At 41.2% G+C, this 23,178-nt stretch overlaps 1 long non-coding RNA gene across 1 annotated transcript; it reads left to right on the forward strand.

The window, feature by feature from the left end:
• Positions 1-1,925: 1,925 nt before the first annotated feature.
• Positions 1,926-13,818, forward strand: LOC109389945 (uncharacterized). Its single transcript, XR_002125484.1, has 2 exons — positions 1,926-2,072; positions 13,487-13,818. It is a non-coding gene; the product is annotated as an uncharacterized LOC109389945 (long non-coding RNA).
• Positions 13,819-23,178: the final 9,360 nt, after the last annotated feature.

The following is a 23,178-nucleotide window of genomic DNA, read 5'->3' on the forward strand; positions in this document are numbered from 1 at the left end:
AAGGGACCTGTGAAAGATTTGATGAATATGCAGTGGGAATGGGAAGTGTGAAGTACCCACTGAGTGGATACTATTGAAAAAAGGAAGAGAAAAAAGTGATAATAGATCTGTTGTTGCACTTTTGGAGTTTGAGGTAGTATATCATTCGGAAACAGAGGTCCACTAGGCATTTGCATGTGTTGGTCTGGGCTTAAAGTGTTATTTTTGAAATTATAAGCATACAAGTGATAGTTGAAATCACAGGAGTAGATAATGTCAACAGGAAGCGTTTAGTACAGAGATTACTAGCACTTTTTTTCCTTATCCCAAAGCTTTTAAGGAAAGAATATGATTTACTCCAGCTAGAAATAGTGAGTGGTCCATATAGGTAATGACTTGCAAATGGGGGTGGAAAGTGTCTCTATAGTTTGAAAAAATATATCACTGAGTGATTTTGATTACTACCCTTCATCCCTTGTTGATATAGTGAATGAGGACAGGGATGAGGAAGAGGAATAAGTTAAAAGGACAGAGTGATCGGGGAAGTAGACCCCTCTAAGAGGGAGAGAACTTTTACGGAAGTGAAGGAACTTTAAGATGAAGGGGCAAACCATGGTACTCAATTCTGCAGAGAAACCCAGTGGTATGAGAGCTGGCTCATTCCAGTATATGGTACATGGCATGTAGTGAGAGCACAGTAAAGATCTGGGCGAAATGATTTTTGTAGAACCCTTTTTGGTTTTGAAACACTCCATAAGCCTTAAATATTCAAGCCAGACAGGATTTGTAATTATACTGCTTTGGGCTCCAAAATCAACGTGGGTTTTAAAAATTTTGTTTCTCTGCCAATGGGCAGTGTCTCAGAAGAGCACCCACTGGGCATTATGTATAGTCCTGATCTCAGTGCAAAGCAGCGTTTGAGGCTGTTTTAAGGAAATAATGTCAGTCAGCAACACTATGGCCACTCCACACGTGGGCCTCCTAACCTTTGCCACCCAAGGCTCCCAGAAGTAAGTTGTTTGCATTATGATGATTTGGGTTGATGGAGTGAATATATTTGACTGGCAGAACAGGAATGCCATCAACTCGTCTAGTTCTTGGGTAATTTTTACACTCATATCAGCAACTTTTATTATTGTTATTTTTAAATGACATACATTTCTTCCAGGCCTTGCCTGCAGCTAAGGAAAGGCCCCAGATCAGGACAGCAGAGCCTCCTCAGACCATGATTTGGTGCCTGTGCATCGTGCTTGGAGCATGCTCAGCAGCACACACTGGTTTGACATCTGGCATTCACGACTCCTGTGAGGTTGGCTTCCCCCTAAATGTGCCCTGAAAGCATCCCTGCTGTGCCCCTTCTGTCCAAGTGTAAACACGTCACAGGAAACGAACAAGTAAAGACCCAACTTTTTCTGAAGGAATCAAAAACCCCTTGCCCAGCTGGACACCCAGGACTGGTGGCCGCTTCAGGGAATTTGAGGAGCCGTTTGGGTAGAGGCTGTTGTAGCACCTTAGTCCCTTTCTCTTTCTAAATTCCCATGCGCTCTGTTCTAAGTTACCCAGCTGAGGAAAATTGCTTTAGGACCCTTATAATGTGAAATAGGGTTGTCTTTCATTGTAGATTCATTAGTGCAGCTGGATTTAGTTATTTACAGTTGTAAATTTGGCACTGTATTTGGTGAGGTAGGGGACTCATTTTAAAATTATTGAAGCAGTCTAAAGCTAAGCCTATAAATAGACATATCCATTTCCATTTGTTTTAATATGAACATAAAATATTAAAATGATTACAGAAAATAGGGACATAATAAGGAAGTTGACACCAGAATAAGAGAGGAAAGCCTTTTCACTTTTCCCTTGCTGTCTTCCCAATTCCAGTTTTTGCTGCAGCCTAATGAGTGCATTTTAAGTAAAATCCATGCACTCTTTGCTCTCTGTCTTCCTACTACTACATGTATCAGCTCAGCTCCTCTCTCTCAGATCCACTTCAAGGAAACACAGATTTGAAAACTCTCTCCCATGGTTTTGTCTGAACTGGCTGCCATTCTGCAGCGCACACTGGATCCAATTGCCGGAGTGGGGGAGCCTGAGAGGTGAGTGAGGGAGGGAGAGCAGACGCTGAGCCGAGTGAGTCAGGCGGGCCTGCGTGAAAGCATGTAGGTGAGCCAGAAACTAATGGGAAAAATAGGGGGTCGTCGCTAATTTTGATGTGGGGAAATCTGAAAGCTCCTTCTGCATGCCAGGGTATTTGAATATTTGGCAAACAGCTGGCTGGGCTCGGGGAGAGTGCCTCTTGATTCGCCTCCTCAGATGTTCAAAGATAACATGAGGCAGCCGGCACGCCAGCACATAGCTCAGAGCCTTGCAGTCAGTTTTGAATTTAGATTTGAATTGTGATATCAATGTCATGGTGGCACATGCTTTGAGAAAGTACTTACAGAGAATAATTGAAAGATTCAGTGTGAAGCTTCTGAAAGCCGTAATTTAAAGTTCCAGAAGCCTCCATATTACTCTCACCATTAAAATTTAAAGTGACAGAAGCCCAATTATGTATAGTTATTTTCTTAAATAAGATCATATTTCTACCCCAAGTGAAAGATTCATTGCTGTCCACTAATCTCTGTCGGGAGAACCAATCTTGTTTGCGTCCAGTGTCAGCAGCGAAGATGGTTCACTTTATCCTGGGGACAATGAAGCGACTCTGGGGAAGCAGCGCGAAGGCCTCCTCTGAGGAGCTGGACTTGCAGGAGGCTGATTTGCATGATAATCACCATTATGGATCCTCTCTGGTGCCAGCCTCCACACTTAACCAAATGCAGTACAACTTTAATAGCAGCTGAAAAGCCGAGTAGGGGCTGTAGCACACATTGTGCAAAACCTGGATGACGTCAAACACCGCTAGTTAAGGGGGGGACAGCTGGTTGTAAAGCTAAAGCACACCACGGGATGGAGACTTGGAACCTAACTTTAAAACGTGATAAAGAATATAACTTGGGAGACTGTTATAAGCTATGAAGCTTCTCCCTCTTTTTTTTTTTTTTTTTTTAAACTCACAGAAGCCTGTTTACCAGGAGGACTTCTGTGGCCTTTGAAACCATGGCATGAAAATATAATAGATCAGTGTTAATCCGGTGCAGAATTTTCTCTATCAGTTAAAAGTGTGGAGCCAGACTTTTAGACTATGAATCTTTCCACCAATTTCTTTGATCCATTTGACTTTATACTATAGTGCATTGTGATTTGGGGAGTATGGTGTAATGGTAGCCAGAATTGCAATGAAAAATTACACAGGGCCAGTCAAGCTTAAGCCACTGTCCCTAGGGTTCCTAGGGATAAAGGAGCGTGTGAGTCAACTAATATTATGATGCACGATGTTGAATGATATAGAGTATATATGCATCAATACTAATCTAAGCAATGTCTTATAAATAATAAACCACATAATTTCTCAAAAGTTTCCCAGTATGATAAAACATTTACAAGTAGGTCTTAGTTCTGCTAACTTTTGTCATGATTTTAGCACAGCCAGCCCTGTGGCAGTTTGCAAGTTTAATTTTTGTCGTCTGGCTTTAGACCTACAACCTGCCCACCTTTTTACAAAACTGATCCCACGATATGAATTCAACTTCTTTTCCTTCATCCTTGCCTGAAATCGTTGTGGCTTTTCCTCTTCCTTCCCTTTTATTCACATCTCAGTAAGAGGCATTAACCTTCACTTGTTGTATATGATTCTATCACTGTGCCTAGACTTCACATTTGACATTTTGTTGGCCGATTCCTTAAAAAAAAAAAAAATCCTTTCCTAAATTCCCTACTGTGTTTCCTTTCTTTGAATTCTTCTTGACTTCTCTACTTACTTGCCTCTGCCTTCTCACCATTCACTCTTTAGCCTGTTTGTTGCCATCTAGATTCAGCCACCACTGAGACCACTTTCTCAAAGACTGCACTCCTACTTGGCAGACCACTTTTTCTCACTGCACAGTAGAAGGAGAGGGACTTACCTAATTGGTGAATTTGTAGTGAATAAGTGGGCCAGCTTAGGTAACTGCCAACTTCCTTCTACCTAGAGAAAGGCCTGCCTACCGAGAGCCCGCATTCTCCCTGCAGCTGGGAGCCCACCCCAGCCCAGCATAGGCCTGGCTTGTGGATATGGCCTAAATTCTGTTGTTTAGGCAGCCATGCTTGTTGGCTTTCACACTAAGCTATGTCCTCCACCCTGGCCTCAGTCAGTAATAAAGGTTATATTTTAGCCTCTCATCTGTTTTATATTTGTATTACTTCTTAACTTGATCAGAACCCAGGAGAGGAAGGGGGTCTCAATTTTTGGGAATTGCTTGGAAACCTAAATACAATGGTGTACACAAGTAAAAAGTTCAAGTGTTCCCTTCTCAATCTCACTTTCCAGAGGCTTGGCTTGGTCTCTCTCTCTCTCTCTCTCTCTCTCTCTCTCTCTCTCTCTCTCTCTCTCCCCTCTCTCTTTCTCTCTCTCTCTCTCCTCCCCCTCCATCCCCCCTCTCTCTCCCTTTCTCTCTTCTCCCTCTCTTTCTCCTTCTCTCTCCCTCTCTCCCTCCTTGCCCCCCACTTTGTGAGGATACAGCAAAAATGTGGCTGCCTGTAAGCCAGGAAGCAGAACCAAATCTGCTGGCACCTTGGTCTTTGACTTCCTAGCTTCCAGAACTGTGAGAAATAAATGTGTTTCATTTCAGTTACCCAGTGTATGTATGGTATTTTGTTAGAGCAGCCTGAACTAATTCTTCCTGATTTTTCTATGCATATGTAAATGTATGTGTTTATAAGTATATAATAGAAATATTTTTACCTGAATATCACATAACAAAAATATACATGGCTATATATTTATACTTACATCTTTCTAAAACATATTTTTGTTTCATATAATCTCACTCTCTATACATTTATTTGTATAGATACAATTGTATTTTTTCCCCAAATGGTAACACACTATACATTTTCTTCTGCACCTTTCGTTTTTCACTGAACACACTCTCATGTCATTAAATAGACACCTATCTTATTTTTCATGGCTTTACAGTGTTCTGTGGTTTGGACGGTCCTTAATAAACCATTCTTCAACTGCTGGCTGTTTAGTTTGTTACACATCTTTTTGTGTGTGTGATTACAAACCATGCTGCAGTGAACCTGGTAGTATTTTTATTTTTGTGAACTTCTGCTAGTGTTTTTGTAGGAAAGATTCCTAGAAGTGGGATTGCTGGGTGTCTCATAAGATTTAACTGACTAATAACAATCATAGGTTGGGAAAGACTCTGAGAGAGCTCAGAGTTTATCTCATACTTCCAGGAAGGATGTTTTCTTCCTGCTCTGACTTTGAAAAGTTCAGAGAATGAGACTCCATATTCTTTTTCAGTAATGCCTTCCAATGGACTTGAAATAGACTGTAAAAGAATTGCAATAGTTACAACGCTCTGGCCAAGTGCGTTAGGAGTAAAAGTGAAAGACTGAATCCTAAGGTAACACTTTGGTGAGCTTGGTTTGTAAACCAATCAAGCAACAACAAGATAAGGATTATCGGAGTTATGGCAGTCTCAGATATTCGGATTAATTTACATTCATATAGTAGAGTAACTTATACTTTTATGCTTTATGTAGAGTAGCAACGGAAGATTAGTTCACTCTGGGTTTCTTAAGTCAGCAAAGCTATCTTCAGGATGGCCCTCAGTGAACTGGCCCCCTTTGAGCTTTGACTCTATCACCAGGAAGCAGGTGACCTATTGAGAGTCTAGTGTCAGGCCTGAAAGAATAGCTGAGCTGTCCTCCTCCTGGATTGTTTTGCTTGTCCCAAGGCTATTTCCCTTGCACAGGGGCATGTGGAAGCCCACTTACAAGCTGACCTAAAAACAAGAAAAAAAACCATGATGCAACTTGACAGAGTTGTGCCATCCTGACTGCTTCAGGTAGCCCCCTCTAAAGCAGGCAGAGTTTGTTTGGAATCTTTGTAACGCTGTGATGACCTATGTGGGAAAACCGTGTGTATTATGGACTTGGCTCTGGGAGCAGCAATGTGCATGACTGTTACAACGTGTACATTTCTCTCACTCAGGGTACACATGGAAGCATGTTTTCATTAGAAACAAATGCAGAATGAGGAGCAAAGACTACCATGTTAAACAGCCAGGAATGTTCACATAATGCGCATATTTATGCAACACTGCAGGAAGGACCAGGCAGCCTGGCTGTGTTAGATCATTTCACTGCTCACCAAAGAGATTTGAAATGGACTTTTAATTATTATTGCTGATATGCTATGGCTATATTCCTTAATATGAACATCTGATTAGGATTAATTTTCTTTAATTGATGAATAGAGCACTTAAACTTGTAGGGTTGAATTTGTTGTTACATACTGGCATATGTACTGTATTGTTGTAGTATTGACATATGTATTATGACTTTTTGCTGGAGTACAAATTATAGGCACTTCTAATCTGTTTTAGTTTTGAGGTCACTGCTCTTCCTTCCTTCACCTTTGTGTGGCTTTTTAGACTTGTTAATGGAGAGAGAGCAGGGCTAAGTGACTATTAAACTCTTTTCTATATACAGTAAAACCCATTAACACAGACCTCACTAAATTTGGAATTGATGATAATGAGGGCAAGGCCTGGGTTAAAGTTTACTTTTGTATTGTCTCTGAATGAAAGCTTTGCTGAGCTAATAAATAGCATAAATACAGTTATAGGAAGATGGCACTATTATGTTCCAAAGCAGTCTTTTGAAGCGCTCTAGAGAAAGACCTGGCAAGAGCAGTAAGGAGGTGGTGTGGCAGAAGGGCACCGTGCAGACTGTGCCGCTTACTAGCTGTGCAACCTTGGACAAGTTATTTAGCTTCTCTGAGCATCTTTTCCCTCATCTGTAAAATGAAGATACTTATCTAATTTATGAGGTTGCTGTGAGGGTTAGATTTAATGTATAGAGAGTGCCTGGTGTGCAGTACGTACTTCATAAATGGCAGGTAATTATTACCTGCCTAAGATAATTGGTGAGCTAATTTTAAGTACTGCTCATTTTTTCACTAATGCAGGGTTCCTCAGCACTGTAGAGTTGTGTTAACCTAATCTGAGTTATGGCTTTATTATTGTTACTGATTGAAGGGCGACCCCAGCAGCATGGTGTGATGATAAAGAACATGTGCTTTGGAGTCAGACAAACTCAGAAAGTAGTTCTGTCACTCAGTAGCTAGACGGCCGTAGGCAAGTTACCTAATATCTATTGCTCAGGTTTTGTTTTCTACTTTGTGAAAGTGGGGTGATAATACCTGCTCCAGGACTGTTATGAGGACTCAGTGATATAATGCATGTAAAGTGTTCAGCACAGTGATATTCATGTAGCGAACTCTCAAACACCAGGTTTTGCTATTATCATGATCTTTTTGACAATAGCCCATACTTTTAGACTTTTCATTAATTCAGACTTGTCTTCTACAATTCACCTAACTATGAATTTTACTCTAGATGTAATCTCCATTCTGATTAGAACTTTAAGTATGTAACTAAAAAATTATAGAGAAGTAAAACGGCTGTATAGATACACAGGGTGAAAAGAGGAAAGAATAAGATTTTTTTTTTAAAAGATTTTTATTGGGGAATTGGAGAGATGGGAACAGCGGTGGGGAGTTGGGGGAAGGGGAACAGACAAGTTGCTGTTGTTTTGGTCTTCAGTCTAGTTGTGGAGGATGTTGCTTCACTGGCCCAAGTTGGCACCATCATTGCGCTCTTCCCAGGAGAGGCAGATCAGTTGCCGGCTTCTGAACAGCCGCTCACTGCGGCTGCTGGCCACTCACGCTGGCTGCTGGCTACACACAGTAGCCCATGGCAACCCACTGCCACAGGGGCTGCAGCCTATGCCATCGCCAGCAACTCACGGCAGCCCAGCTCCAGGTTGAGCTGTTGTTCAGCATCTTAGCTGTGGAGGGCAGTGTCACTGGCCCTCATATGTGGGATCTGAACCGGGGCCCTCTGGCGTCCCAAGCCAGTTCTTAACCATCGTGCCACTCGGCCGGCCCAAGAATAAGATTTTTAAAGTAGAAACACAAGGCCTCAAGTTAGACTTAAATTAACTGACTGGTGAATTTTGTGCATAATCTTTGTGTCCTTTATGAAGGTCTTTATATCAGCCAGAAAGAAATAGAACTTTGTATATACATAGTAGAAAGTGTGGACTGGTGACCAGCTCATATCACTCACTGGACAGAGAAGCAGTAGTCCATCTTCAACTATATTTTTATCTTGTTGCTTTCCCCTGTGTTTCAGAGGCTGCGTGGATGAGAAATATAAGCACTAATATGTCCTGCATAGAGACCATAATCTACCCTCCCCTTAATGATAGGGTTACAGTTTGTCAGAATCCATCACCTCAACAGATCAGACTGAATTACTTCAGTGACTGGCAAATGGGTACCACTTGTGGTGAAATGAAAGCAGCCAGGGGTGTGTGTTTATTAAGTACTCTTCAACAGGAGAAATGTGTTTTACTGAAAACTCCCATCCGTGCTATTTTTGTAGAAGCAAGTAGTACCCATCTTCCTTTGGGAAAACAAGAATTATTTTTCATGAGATTCTGAACTATTACAACACAAATTCACAACCATAAATGTGTTATAAAAACCAGGGTGTTTTGCATTCATATGCATGTACAATGGAACCTTGTAGTAAAATCTAGGGGGACAGAACCAATACTACTGGGGTTGTGTGCCTTTGACCTTCCAGGGCTGCCTGGTTTAAGCAGATAATTTTAAAGATTAAAGTTAGTTCATTAAATTGACAACCAATGGTTTAACATGTAAGAATTTTCATATAAATCACATCACAAGTCAGATAAAAACCTTTTGTCAGACAACGTTTTCTAAGGTTTGGGTCAGAATCTAATGTACACCATGGTGATCAGTTGTATTACTTTAAATTTTTATTGGAAGTGCCTAATGGTTAGTTGTTAAAGTATGGCATTATTTGTCTAGATTTGCATATCAACAGGAACAGCAATAATAACTAATTTCTGTTGAATGCTTACTATTGATATATACAGATACTGTGCTAGAAGCTGGGGATATAATGGGAAGCAAAAAAGAAAAACAACAGTCTTATGTTGCTAACAACCACCTACGAAGTAGGTATAGACAAAGAAACAAGTTCATGGTGTTTAAATAATTTGTCCAAGGTTAGGTAACTAGTGAACAGCAGAGCTAGAATTATAGTGCTATATTTGTTACAGCAGCCTAACCTATATGCAGGTTAAGAGACTCCAAAAACACAGTTGCCAAAACAAGCTAGAAGGAGCTCCCTGAGAGAGTAGAGCCGCCATAAAAGCTCTGGGCTGCTTCTGCTTAGATTGTTGGGTGAGGGAGAAATGAACTTGCGTCGTACCACTCTCTGTTATTGCTGGGAGTTGGCCTCATTCACATGTCTGAAGATACATGAGCATTCTCTTTAAAGGCATTCCCTAGTTGTTGAACTCCCAACTTCTACTCACATCCTGCCAGCCACACTGGCTGCGAGGAAGGCCTGAAAATATAGTCTTTGTGGCCGTGTACTTCTCAAAATTCAGGAGTTTTATTAATAAAGGAAAAAGGGGAGAAGGGAACAATTGGTGATCACACCTCATGCTAATTAAGAGCACTGTTTCAAAGTGGAGTTTTGGCCACAGACTTGGACAAGTGACAAATGATCTCATGACTTTGGGATATGCCTACATCCATTATTCATTATTTTCCAATGAAAGAAATGTGCATCAAGGTTATGTACATAATTCATATATATAGGATGTGTATGATCTATTTCAATATTCAAATATGTGAGATATCATGATTATTACATGATTCTACAGTGGACTCTGGTCCTCTACAACTGGTTATTCAAAATTTCCTAATAGAAGCCCACTCACTGGCTTTAATCTTTGGCAGGAAGGCTTGCAAAACCCCAGGATCTGTCTTGCTTGTATCCTCACCCTCAAAAAGATCTCCTACTCAGAGATTTATGTTGTAAAAGGTGTGCTCTTAGAGAAATGGCTTTATAGAAATAAAATTACTCTTAAGGTTTTAGTGAGGCATGTATTTAATACAAAAATCATGAACAACTCTGACCCAGAACTTCAAAGTTTCCTAGACTTCTTGGTCTATTCTGATAAAGTTTAGACATTTACTATAGAAAAGCCAATTCACAAGTATTTATTGAGAATATACTTAGATAGTAGGTATGTTGAGATGGACCCACAAATCTTTACCCAGGTATCTCCTGTGGCTACAGGTACTGGGAGGAGATAAGCACAGGACAGACCTCAAATACACACACATATTGTATTTCCCCATGTATAAGGTGCACCCTTTTTCAAAAAATTTGGGGTCTAAAATCTGGGTGCATCTTGTACAGTGGTTGTAGATTTTTTTTTTTACTTGCATTTCCTGCTTTTTTCATGCTTGTTTTTGTGCTCATACAACCACTGTATAAGACATACCCAGTTTTTAGACCCCCAAATTTTTCGGAAAAGGGTGCGTCTTATACATGGGGAAATATGGTACATTCTTATTTGTTGCCTTGGTACTCCCCCCAACCCCCCCATACTCCTGAACCTAACACAGTCTCTGATGAGCTCAGGTACCCATGTGGAGCTGCTGGGAAATATTGTGTCTTGTACAGACAGGCTTCTTTGGCCCTTTCTCTTGGGTCCAGCTCACTAGTGAGTAGATAAGGCAGGAGCAAAGACAAAAAAAAGAAAGAAAAGGTTTAAATTAGAGCTAGTCTAATGAGTCTGCCCTAGGCCTTACCTGGGGGGCTGGTGTTGGGGAGCATCTCCCAAGTGGGAGGCAATTCCATACGTGTTTTGCCTCACTGGCTATGGAAGTATAGAAAAGCAACCCAAAGAGATTGAGAACCCAAGAGACAAACCCTAAACAGACCACAGCCTACAGAAGGCAAAACTTGAACCTCTTTTTCTTATTATACCAAAAGCTTCACTCCCTTTTAAGAGGTGTAGTTGAGTCCAGTAATTTGATTGAGCCTTCCATCCCTTTTCCTGCATGGGGCTGGGGTTGGGGAGTAGAGTAAGTAGGGGTAGGGGGAAGATGGAAGTGAAACTTTGCTCTCCCACTAGAGGTCAACATCAAGTACTTTGGAGGCACCATAGCACATACAGGGCATGGCCTTTCTTCCAGTTCTCAAAGAACTTAACAGTCTGTCCTGGGAGCTAATGTATATGAAACATTTAGTGAAAACCAACTACTTAAACTGTGTGATATTGATTATTCCAGAGGAATCCAGATAAGGGATAAGTCAATGTGGATTTGTTTCTTGGGGAAAGCTTCTTAGATCATGTCACAAATGAGGTGATTAAGAAGGCAGAGATAATTAAGAAGACAGAAACAAGGGGGTGAACAAAGATTCTGAATAAGCTGAGAGGACAGTAGACCTGTGTGCCTGAAGCTGACTTCATATCAGAGACTAGGAAATGCGGTGGAATAGGAAAGTGGAATAGTTCAAAAATTAGGCAGGGGTGAGGCTATCAGTGGTCGTGTAAGATTTTTTTTTAAGTTAATGGTAACCTTTTAAATTTTTTATGGAAGGAAGTGAGGATGAATTAATTGACTGACTGAATGAATGAATAAATAAAAGATAGATATTATAAAAATATTATAGTGTTAGAATTTGTCTAGGGTGGGAAGAGGGGGTTGCTATGCAGGATCTCAGCAACATAGGTTGCCAGGAACAGGAGGAACTCAAGACTAGGTATGTCAGGGCCTGGGAGCCTGGCTGCACCGTCCTCAGTGACTAAGATGACGTGATGATCTCAGGATTGGTTTGGGGAAAGTGTTGGACCTGAGGAGACCCAGATCAGCAGGAGGTTTGAGCAACTAGAATGTAGATAGCAGATGAGATTCAGTCAGGGAGGGTGGGGTCATGGCAGTGGATCCCAGCTGGATCCCAGCCAGCAGCTGGAGTCCTGGAATAGAAGCTGGGGTGGAATCGTACCAGGGCCCATGTCAAGTAGATTTAAGTTTGCGGCAAGGCACAAGGCATTACAAGAAATGGGAAAGCTGGTCAGCGCAGGAGCCAGTTCTGAAGACTGGGGCCACATATCTGGAGTTAGTAGGGAAATCGTGAGAGAAATGATAACAAAGCAGAGTGCAGAGCAAACTCAGTAGAACTCAATGTATTTGTGGCCAAAAAGGAATTCCAGCTCCTCTATCTGGTGGGCAGAGGTTGATCCTCCTTTCCCTGCCTGCTGAGGATGGGCTGATGGTCACAGCTGCACCGCTCCTTTTAAGTGGAAGCTTGAGGGGCCCTAGCTGGAGGGATATTGGAAAGAGTGGCTGAAGTGGAGGCCTGGTGGAGGCAGCATCACTGGGAAAGAGCTGAGACGCCAGCAGAGGAGACCTAGGCATAGCTAAGAGGCTGTCATATTCCAGGGTGAGGAGAACAGGAACTGACAAAGGGGGGAAGATTTAGTGGAAATTCAGAAGAAAAGGGTTCTGCAAAAGACATTTCAAATTAAGAAGTAATAGGCTTCAGTGACAAGTTTGATATAATGGATAGAGAAGGAAGAGCCTAAAATGATTCCAGGTGGATTTGAAATGCTCGTGTAGTATGACATTTTTGCTCATGAGCTGAAAGGCATTTTAAACATGTATGCAGTTGCTTTTGGCCTAGTTTTAAAAACCCAAATAAATAAAGTTAGTTAGCAAATAAATTAAGAGTATTCAGGCTAGGATTATTTGTGTGTTTGTTGGCTTTATATCTCATTGCAATGGGTCTGCAATGGGACATTTCAGAGAGACAGTAGCCCTTGAGTATGTGAATGAATAGAAATGTTTCTTGCAAAGATGTCTGTCTTCCCTGGTTTATGATAGTGTTACATGCGTGGATCTGATTGAAAAGCCTGTGGTAGGACCCATCTGGATCCTTCCACGCTGCCCTTACCGGGCCTTTGTCACTGGAGCCGATGTTTCAAGTGTTTATAGTGTGCCTCTTTTACCCACCTGGTTAGCTCAGAGCTTTGCAGAAGAAAGTGTGTTCCTACCTGGCCAGATAGCTTCACAACAGGCTTCCCTATCTGCAGTTGTTTCCTAGCCATCCACTTTGGTGCTACATGATGGGACACAGGCAGGCAGGGCTTATACTCGTCATGAAGGGATCGGGCTTGGGGCCTCAGGAGGGATTTTATTCCTGTTTATCATGGCAAGGAAAGAAAACACAGAACCCTTACCTGGGTAGGGAGCCCTTGTTTTCAAAATGCACAGCTATGTGCTGTTTCTGATTTGGTTTTGCCTGGATCTGCACCTGGAGGTGGCATGGATTTCAAAGTCACTATTTAAGGTAAGGAAAGAAAACTTTAAACAGCATTATCACCATAAAAGATCCTCGTTGTATTTTTGAAATGTTGAGCTAAATAATTTTAGTGATCGTCAAGCGACCATCCATTGTACTTCTGAGAAATTGTTTTTAGAAAGGCTTGGATTAATAATTTGTTTCCATTTTGTTCACAGATGTACTGTCTGTAGGACACGGGTATACTGAATACCTGCTTCAAGTCACCTTTCACATTTTCTCATTGGAAAAACAACCGTTGGAGAGTCATCTTGTTACCGTCAGCAAAAGTGGAAACAAATCAAGACATTTAGAATGGCACGGTGGCCAGCAGTTAATGATGCCAATGTTACGCAAGTCAGCTTCGGCAAAGGAAGTTTTCAAGACAGTCTGCTCGCTAGCCAGAAGTCAGGAAAAATTGAACCTATTCTTTCCATCTCAGCTGCTCCTTAAATCAATGCAACTCCTCCACATTAATGTGAATTGAAACATGCATTGCCTTTCAACTTAATTGAGTACTTACTATGTGTGAATCACTGTACGAAACGGGAGGGAAAATAAGGGAGACAAGATGTGGTCCCTACCATCCGTGGGTTTACAGTTAGTTTCAGTGCACATATTTTTTTGTCTTCTGTTCTTAATTAAGTGTGTCTCTAATACAGGAAATGAATGAAAGAGTGTATTCTGTAAGTATTTTAAGTTCCTTTAATAAAAAAGCAAACAAACAAAAAACTAACGTGGGCAACTCAGGACATCTTTAATTCCATTTTTTTGGACTTTTGATAGGTAAGATTCATTTTGTTGATTCCATAAACATTCAGACTTTAGAGATATTAACACATTGTAGTTGCAGTTAATTTGAATTAAATTCCTTTTCCCTCCTTAGGTGTAGATGGTCTATTGGAAAAACGTTGTGTTTGTACATTTCTTGGAGAGGTGAATTACATCTGTTGTCTCAGTAGGCCTTCCATGCCCTAGGGGCCTGCCATTCGGAGTCAGTTATAAGCAGGGAAACAGGAAGGTTTGGATCAAACTTAGGGGTCCTTGCTCATGGACCCAAGATAGGGCAGAGAAGGAGCCAAACAGACCTGGACAATGGCTCTCTCTGAAAAAAACTGGCTATTTCAGTACTTACTGTGTTGCCCTCTATGTTTGTTTGTTTGTTTGTTTGTTTTTAGCTAAGCCATCCTGCCACCTGTTGGCAGCTCAGTGGCAGCTCAGCTCAGGCCGTGAATCGAACCGGCGACCCTGTTGCTCAGAGCTCGCACTCTTGAGCGAGCTCTTAGCCAACTGAGCTGCTTGGCCGGCCCTCCCCTCTATGTTTTATAAGTTGAGTGATGACAGTTTTTCCAAAAAAATTATTTGTGATCTGGGAGTAGGTCATAATTTCTCCAAGACACAAAAATGATTGCGGACACTAGACATTTCATGTAGTGTGTGTGTGACACATTTTAGTATGTGTGAGCCAACAAGTGACATGTCTTTGTCTTGAGTAGTGTCCATCTGAATTGAAAATGTGCCAGCTTTTTAACGTTATCAACAGACTTCTTAATTAAGCTGCCAATATACACTGCCAATAGTACTGTGTGTCACCTGACAAATGAATTGTGTAAGTGCCGTTTCCCTCTTAGTGAATAAGGAATGTTGCTCCGTATAAAATGGATTTAAGGTATTCTTTTTTTTTTTTAAAGATTTTTTTATTGGGGAACTGGGGGGATGGGAACAGTGCTGGGGAATTGGGGGAAGGGGAACAGACAAGTTGCTGTCTTTTTGTTCTTCAGTCTAGTTGTGGAGGACGTTGCTTCACTGGCCCAAGCTGGCACCATCATTGCGCTCTTCCCGGGTGAGGCAAATCAGTCGCCGGCTTCTAGACGGCCACTCACTGCGGCTGCTGGCCGCTCACGCTGGCTGCTGGCTACACACGGTAGCCCATGGCAACCCACTGCCACAGGGGCTGCAGCCTACGCCGTCGCCGGCAACTCACGGCAGCCCAGCTCCAGGTTGAGCTGTTGTTCAGCATCTTAGCTGTGGAGGGCAGTGTCACTGGCCCTCATATGTGGGATCTGAACCGGGGCCCTCTGGCGTCCCAAGCCAGTTCTTAACCATCGTGCCACTCGGCCGGCCCTAAAGTATTCTTTGAATGGGGCTTTATATTGCTCCCTAAAGAATTTGATGAGAATTCTCATACCATCTCTTTTCATTTGATTTCTTAAAATTTTGTTTTGCTTCTCAGTAAGAAATTGCTCTAATTTGACCAATAACTTAGTTATATGATTCATCCTTAATCAGATAAATCGCCCGGCCCCCAATCTCTTGATGGTGAAATTGTGTGTTTGTTATCTCACTTTTAGTTTGTAGGAAGTAGCTTCCAGGAAATCTGAGTTATAAACCTTTATTGTACTAAATTGTAGATGTTTATTTTCTGTTCTGGGAGATTTTTTGGAGGGACAATCTCTGTATTCCTGGTGCCTAGCACAGTGCCTGGTGCATACTAGGTCTGTGTTCAGCAAATATTTGGTGATCAAGGAATGTAACGTAGCTTTCTTCATCTGTGGTTTTTAAGTTTCTGTAAAAGACAGAGGGGTCTTGCTAACTAGAGTAGTACCTTTATTGGTTTGTAGTTTGCAGTCAGTCTACTTGGAACCAGTCCAAATCAATTGGCTACTTCATATATATAGTCTAGTCCACTAGGCTTCTTATTTGGTGTTTTGGATTCACCAGCGCGGCCCTGTGGTTTGTACCGCCATCCACTCTGCCTGCCCTGCCCCTGCCCGCTCTGCACAGGGGCGGGGCCTTTGGAGGGGCTGCTCCTCTTTCCTGCTCTGGCTTGTTGGCAGTAGAAGAGCAGTCACTCTGTTCACTGGGTGCTCACAATGACCAGGCGCTGAGCTAAGTGCTTTACACGTACCCTTTTACTTAATTATCTCATGTAAACCGCACAACAGCCATTTGCAGGAGGTATTATCCACTGTGGAGAGATGTATCTTGCTTAAATCATGGGGATCTAAATCCAGATCTCTTAGATTCCAAAGCCTGTACGATTAACCCCTACCCTTGGCTGCGTCCCGGAGGAGCTCCCAGAGCATGGTGGTGGGGGAGCCCATCAGGTCTGGATGTCGTCCAGATTCACTGCATTTTCTATCCTCCAACAGCGAACTGTCTGACTGATGAAACACAGCAAATCACGATTACTTTGAGAATGGGGTAAGGCAGAGCAATTGGGAGAAAGCAAAGTTGGGAACAAACCAGTTTGAGTTAAACCTTTAGCCTTTAGCTCATAATGTTTCTGGTTTTTTTTTCAACTTTCTTTTTTTAACATGGCCTGACACCATGTGATAAATCAAAGCGTGACGCAATTGACCCAGAATTGATCCCCAAATGTCTTTGAGGGGAACATGCTTTAACTCTGGTTGTTGATTGTGAGGAATAATTGCCACCCCGGAAAGGTAATTACACACGCCGTTGTTTATCCTCACAATAGGCACAGAAGGCGTGTTCTGCTCCGAGGGGCAAAGAAGCCTACTTGCACGTTAGGGCCGTGCGCTGTGCATTGGGTCAGAGGCCACAAAAAGCATTTGGGCTGCTCCCTGTTACTGATGATGTCCCCGGCGTGTGTGTGCATGTGCGCATGTGTACATGCATATGTGTGCATGTGTGCGTGTGTGCATGTGTGTGCGCGCGCGTGCATGTGTGTGTGTGTGTGTGTGTGTGTGTGTGCGCATGTGAGGGTGGAAGTGAGAAGGGGATGATGGGCTGCTTGTTGTGCTGAAATGGCAGTGATTTGCTTTTCCTTAATTTTTTAGTATTTCAAAACATCTTCTGGATCTGATTCATTTAGCTTGGTCTGGTAAAAAGATTGTTTTCTTCCTGCTTGGCATATGCTTATTAATGAGTTCTCATATTTCTTTCCATCAAGGGCTGTTTACTTTGTGGCAATATAAAGTGAGAATCCTTCTCCACAACATCCTCCTAAATGCCCTGGTTTTGACCACCCCTTTAAGTAAACCAAACAGTCAGCGAAAATGGTAGCCAGTGCCTTTCCTTTCCCTCACTGTGCTTTCTGGTAAAACATAAATGGGATTTAAACCACAAATGGCCAATTAAAGCACGTCATGCCTTTTTCCTTGAGCCATAAGACAGTAGTTATCCTAAGTAAATACAACAAACAGGCTATTTTGTGGTAGTCTAACCCTAGCAACATATTTTTTTTTTAAATGAAAGCCTTATAAAAACAAAATGTCATGACTTTTTGTAGTGCTGCACAATGAAAGAAATACAGATGTATTCCAATATGGAACCGGGCATTGTTTAAGGCTGGGGCAATTCATCCTGGGCTAGTCTCTGCCGCAGTGTCCGGCAAATTGCATGACCTGCTTGTTAGGCTTGACAACAGTGTTTTACCTAACAAAGGCCTCTGCAGCGCCAAGCAGCAGTGGAATGTCAGAATGAGCACATTTCACACACAGATGTGCAGCCATAATAGCCTATAAGAAGATGCATGTGGCAGGGAGCAAAGGTGGGGGCTGGGTACTGGCAGCAATGTGGTGTGTGAGTGTGTAGGTTGGGGGCCCGTGGGAGGGGGAGGCCAACAGTTAGCAGTAGGGACATGGCCCCACTGACCACATTTAATCAGCCCTCTGTAAACAATTCAACATTTTCATTGTTCTCTAAAAACTAATAAAGAGAAACAAGCACTTTTCATTCATCTTGAAGTAATTTTCTGTCAGGTTGCAGCCCCTTGTGGCCTCCAGCTCTTGCAATGCTAGCTGTGTGATACAACAACTATTGCAATTTATTTTACAAACTCTGGTCATTCACATGTCAGTTAGTGTTCACCAAGCCGGCATCTGAAATTGTGCAGTTAACGAGTTTTACAACATTTCTATCAAGAGAAACTGTTTAGCATAACTGACTCTTAAGGAGTTATTATACCTCTAAAAATCCATTTTAAGGGGCATTATTTAAATAAAATAGAAAAACGGTTCACTGCCTTTTAAAGAGGCTACAAAAAAAGTCCATCAGCTCCAGCGCAGTAATCCTCAGCTTAAAGCACTCTTGAGAGTACTTCTGGGAATTGTCAGCATAATGAAATGTTTTGTGAAATGTCCAGATAGATTCCTCTACTCAACAATTTTACTGCACCATATTTATTTTCCTTCCAGTTTTTAAAGAAGTGAATTACTTTTTGAGAGGATGACTCTCTGTTGTGTAGATTAACTGAGCACATTATCGCCCAGGTTGTAGCAGAAGTAAGTGATGGTTCTGTTTGCAGTCACCTCGGCCTCTGCAGACAGGGGTGCACCAGAGAAAGGCAGCTTTCCCTTTAGTGCTTTGGCTCCAAAAGGGTTAAGTCACAATGAGGCTTACAGAGTTTCACATTTTCCTTGTGCCACATTTTCCTCAGACTTTTAAACAACCTTGGGACTCAGTGGCACCTGTAAATACTTTCTTTAAACTTTACAAAATGGCTCTGTTTTCATACCCTCAATAAATAAATGCAGGAAAACCGATACACATGTACACTGGCACAGGCATAATGATGCGTATTGTTTGGATCTGGCCCATTTCAATAGGAGATGCTCTAACATTTTACTTCAGAAGAATAGATCCCTCACATTAACTGAGATGGCCAATGACCCCAAGCCAATTAATGGCTAGAGTCCATAATGGAGCCCTATATAGCATAGCAGCGAGTTCATTTAGCATATTATATTACCTAACAGAAGTGGAAGCCACCACTTGTAATGGAAATGGCTTAATGGTTCTTTCTACGATGAGCAAGACCAGGAGAAAAATTATGTTCTGCTGTAACAAGAGATATTCCATATCCTTAGGAGGTGTATCACTAACGCGGCACATTTCCATTTTGCCACAAACGGTCCTCTAATTTTTTAGACTGATACTTGTGCACACGACTTTAATTTTCTGAGTGAGACAGGCAGGTGTTGCTGTGCTTGTTAGCCGTATCTGCCCATAAGAAAGCACAGTAACATCCATGAACCAAATACAATTTGACATAATTCATGCCTTTATTACCTCCTACAGAATGATATTATTTCATGCTGGCACATTAATGTTTCCAGCACGATACTGTCATTCCTGGAAATTTTACCTTCTGAAGTTCAAATATTGAGGAATGGGTTTCAAAACCCTCTAACGGCGTTAGATTTGGGAAAAATGCAACTTATTCCAAGGTCAGCCTTTTCCCTTTAGTTTTGGTATTTGTTCAGGTAACATACAGACAATGAACAAAGATCATATCTGAAAACTCTCAACTCTTCTTAACCAAAAAGCTTGTTCCAATATGTTTTCATTTTTATAAATAATATTTTGTGAACTTAACATGTCATAATGTGCTCTTTGTTCCTCTAGTCATGTAAACAGGAGACGTTGACCAAAAATGTTTAAATGATTGCAACTTGAGTTCATCTGATGTAGTACTTAGATCTGTCCCAATACTCGAGCATTCACAATTAGCTAGGGCAGATGGAGTGTATAAGTTTCCTATTGCTGCCATAGCAAAGTGCCATCAGTGTAGTAGCTTAAAATAACACAAGTTTATTATCTTAAGGTTCTGTAGTTCAGAGATCTCATTGGGCTAAAATCATTTGTTGACTGAGCTCAGGGAAGAGTCCTTTTCCTTGCTTTTTCTAGCTTCTAGGGACTGCCTGCCTTTGGCTCATGGCCCCTTCCTCCATCTTCAGGACCAGCAATGGTGAGTCAAATGTTTCGCACATGTCATCTGTCCGATCCTCTTCCATTGTCACATCTCTCTCTCCCTCTGACTGCAGCTGGAAAAAGTTCTCCACCTTAAGAACTCATGTGATTAGATTGACCCCACCCAAATAATCCAGGAGAATCTCCCCATCTCAAGGTCCATACCCTTTATTACATCTACAAAGTCTCTTTACCATGCAAGATTTCATATTCACAGTTTTTGGAGAATAGAATGTAGACATCCTTGATGGGAGGCATTAGTCTGCCTTCCAGATGGAATCTCTGAGAGTTCTTTTTCACTCCAACATTTGAAGGATTAATAGCAGTCCTCAGCCTAGTAATCTCCAAAGTTTTAAAATCATGCATGAAAATAGTTTCAAAAATTTGAGTATGCACCCCAAAATGTGTACATTTCCTTCTAAACTATACTACTGTTGCCCATATTAATATATATATATCCAATTAGTAAAGCATTATTTCTTCTTAGTATATAAATAAAGAAAAACAGATCTTCTCATGGTTTCTTTGCACCCTCTGCATCATATCGCATGCCCAAGGCCTGTGTGCACCTTATCTTGGACAAGAAGGAAAAGGATGAAGTTTGGATTAACTTGTGTAAATGTGGTTCTTTACTCTTTCAGACATGTAAGGCTTCAAGGCCAGGAAGAGGCTGCAGAGACTTTTTGGTAGTCTCTGATAGTTTTTGGAAGTGAGGAAGAAAGCTGTTTATTTGCTTCCCTTACAGTATTATTGGCATTTGTAGTTACAGAGTGTAACAGTATAGAATGTAACATGCCTGAAACTTTCCTGAAAGTTGAGAGCTGCAAATTATAGAATTACAAAACAAATGCCATTTTATAAAAGACTAGAAAGAGATTGTTTACCAAAAGCTCTAGAATAAGGCCATATCTCTTCAGAACATCTACTCATGTCAGTGCACTTGAAAATCCCAAGAAGCCAATTGCTCAATGACTATTTTAAACACTACTAGCAAGGTCCCTGTGCAACTGAGCTGAAAGAAAAGTTGAAGTTCACTTTAACTCATATTTTTCAACTTTAAAAAACATCTATATTACACCAGCCACTCTTGATCTCCATGGCATGCAGGCTTATTACAGTGTAGGAAAACCAGAAATTGTAACAAGCCAACTCTGTAAGTCCCCTTGTGTTAAAATTTGAGATGTTTTCAGAGCAGTCTCCCTCAAAAATGGGATCTTGCTAAGACATGCTGACACACCTCTGAAATCAAACAGAACTTCTGCTGGCGAATAAAAATAGGTTGCCACAAAAATGTACATCAATTAGGAAACAAGTCAATGAGTTTTTGCCAACTGCCATAAGTGTCCCGGAGGCAGTCTGAGCAGTATATTTTTATTTGATTTGCCCCAGGCCACTTCCATTCTCTACCTGAAAGGTGGACAGGTAGTCTTAAGTCCTTCGCTGATGGTTTCCATCAGTGATCTCAAAATGTAACTGATAACATGTCAATGATTACTGTAAAAAGAAGTTAAACATTACATCTAAATTTTCCCACTGAAACCCAATCCAGGGATTAGCAACAATAGGGAATCTGTTTTATTTGCATTTAATTTGTACCTTCACACTATTATCTCCCATGTTTTACTTTCAGGAAATGTGGTCTCAGGCTATTATAACCACATTTCATGCTGCTGTTGCACTGTTATTTGATCTCTATGGTTGGAAATGACTTACTGAAAAAAATAAAGCTAGCATACTTTATTTTAATTATACCAGTGCAATGTCTAAATAAAAAATGCACTTTATATTTAATGTGGAGCACAGATTAACAGTTTTATGGGACATAAAATCTATCTATATCATTTTCTATTTACCCATCAGTTATATATCTTTCTCTCAGCAAAACAAATGCCTATGGTGTGAAAACGAGAAGGAGAGCATTGAAGTTACAATCGCATGGGCAGTAAATAACAGCTTAATTGGTCTGGAATGCTGGAGTTTGATTTTTTTTTTCTGCCTGGCTTTTATTTATTGATCTCTATAGCTTATTTATCTTCCCAGTGATTTGTACAAGTCTATCTCCTTTCCTCAATAAGCCAATCTATGGTGGTTTTATATTTCAAATCCCATCTGGGGAAATGGCCTAGTGAGAGAAGTGCAGTTGCTCTTGGAAAAGCCATAATTTAAAAGCTTTTGTAGAGGTTAGGGTAACTTCTCGGTTTTTACACTTTGTCTTCTGGTAAAAAAGAAGGAAAGAAGAAGTGCAGCTATTATGAAGTTGCCACCCAATGTATGTTCCAACAATTCTTTACTCTCCACTTGTTTGGCAGCAGTAAGAAAACAAAGAAGGATTTAGTGTACACTGGGAAATGTCTTTTAAATGTTCCTGCACATGATTTACCTTTTAGTGAGGGCAGCAGACAGGAATGGATTGTGCATGTCTAATACATCATATGTAAACCCTGGAGTTTCTTCTGTATGCATTTCTACAGCTCCATTCCTAATATCTTTTTAAAATAGCACTTTAGGATAAAATACACTTCAAATGGCACATTACCCTCCCTAGCGCAGTTGAAGTCTGGCAAATGTAACCATTCTCAGGAAAACTGGTTGGCAAACAACAACAACAACAAAAAAACCCCAACACTTTTTCTAGTGTGTAGACTTCCACTGCTGAAGTCTACCCTGGAAAATTAGTACCTTTTTCCTCCTAAATCAATGATCTCCTTGTTTGTCAGTCAGCACTTCCAGTGTTTGTCGTGATTCAGTTTGGTTGTCTTGATCTCACAGAATATTAGAAAAGTGTTCTGAAAGATGTCCTCTGTTGATAGCTAAGGGAAAAGCTAGTTTACAGATGGCAGTGCTGTACTTACACTATGCAAGCGATAACTTTGCAAAGTGATTCTAATAAACATATTCCAAAGAAGAGACTGATCCCATCCATCTTCACCCTAATATAACCTTAACTGCCATAAAATGAGCTAATGAAAATTTGGGGCAGGTCTTTGAGAGAATGCATTTACATTTGACATAATTAGTGGTAGGCAGATCTCACTACATCCAGAGGGAATCTCGAGGCAACTGCTTGGTCGACTATTAGTGCTTAATTTCTGAATGTCAAACCCTGCACATCTTAATTTCTAGAGAATAGGCTCAATTGAACTTGCTCCCCAGT

The sequence above is a fragment of the Hipposideros armiger genome, unplaced genomic scaffold, assembly GCF_001890085.2.
Source record: "Hipposideros armiger isolate ML-2016 unplaced genomic scaffold, ASM189008v1 scaffold_252, whole genome shotgun sequence".
NCBI lineage: Eukaryota > Metazoa > Chordata > Mammalia > Chiroptera > Hipposideridae > Hipposideros > Hipposideros armiger.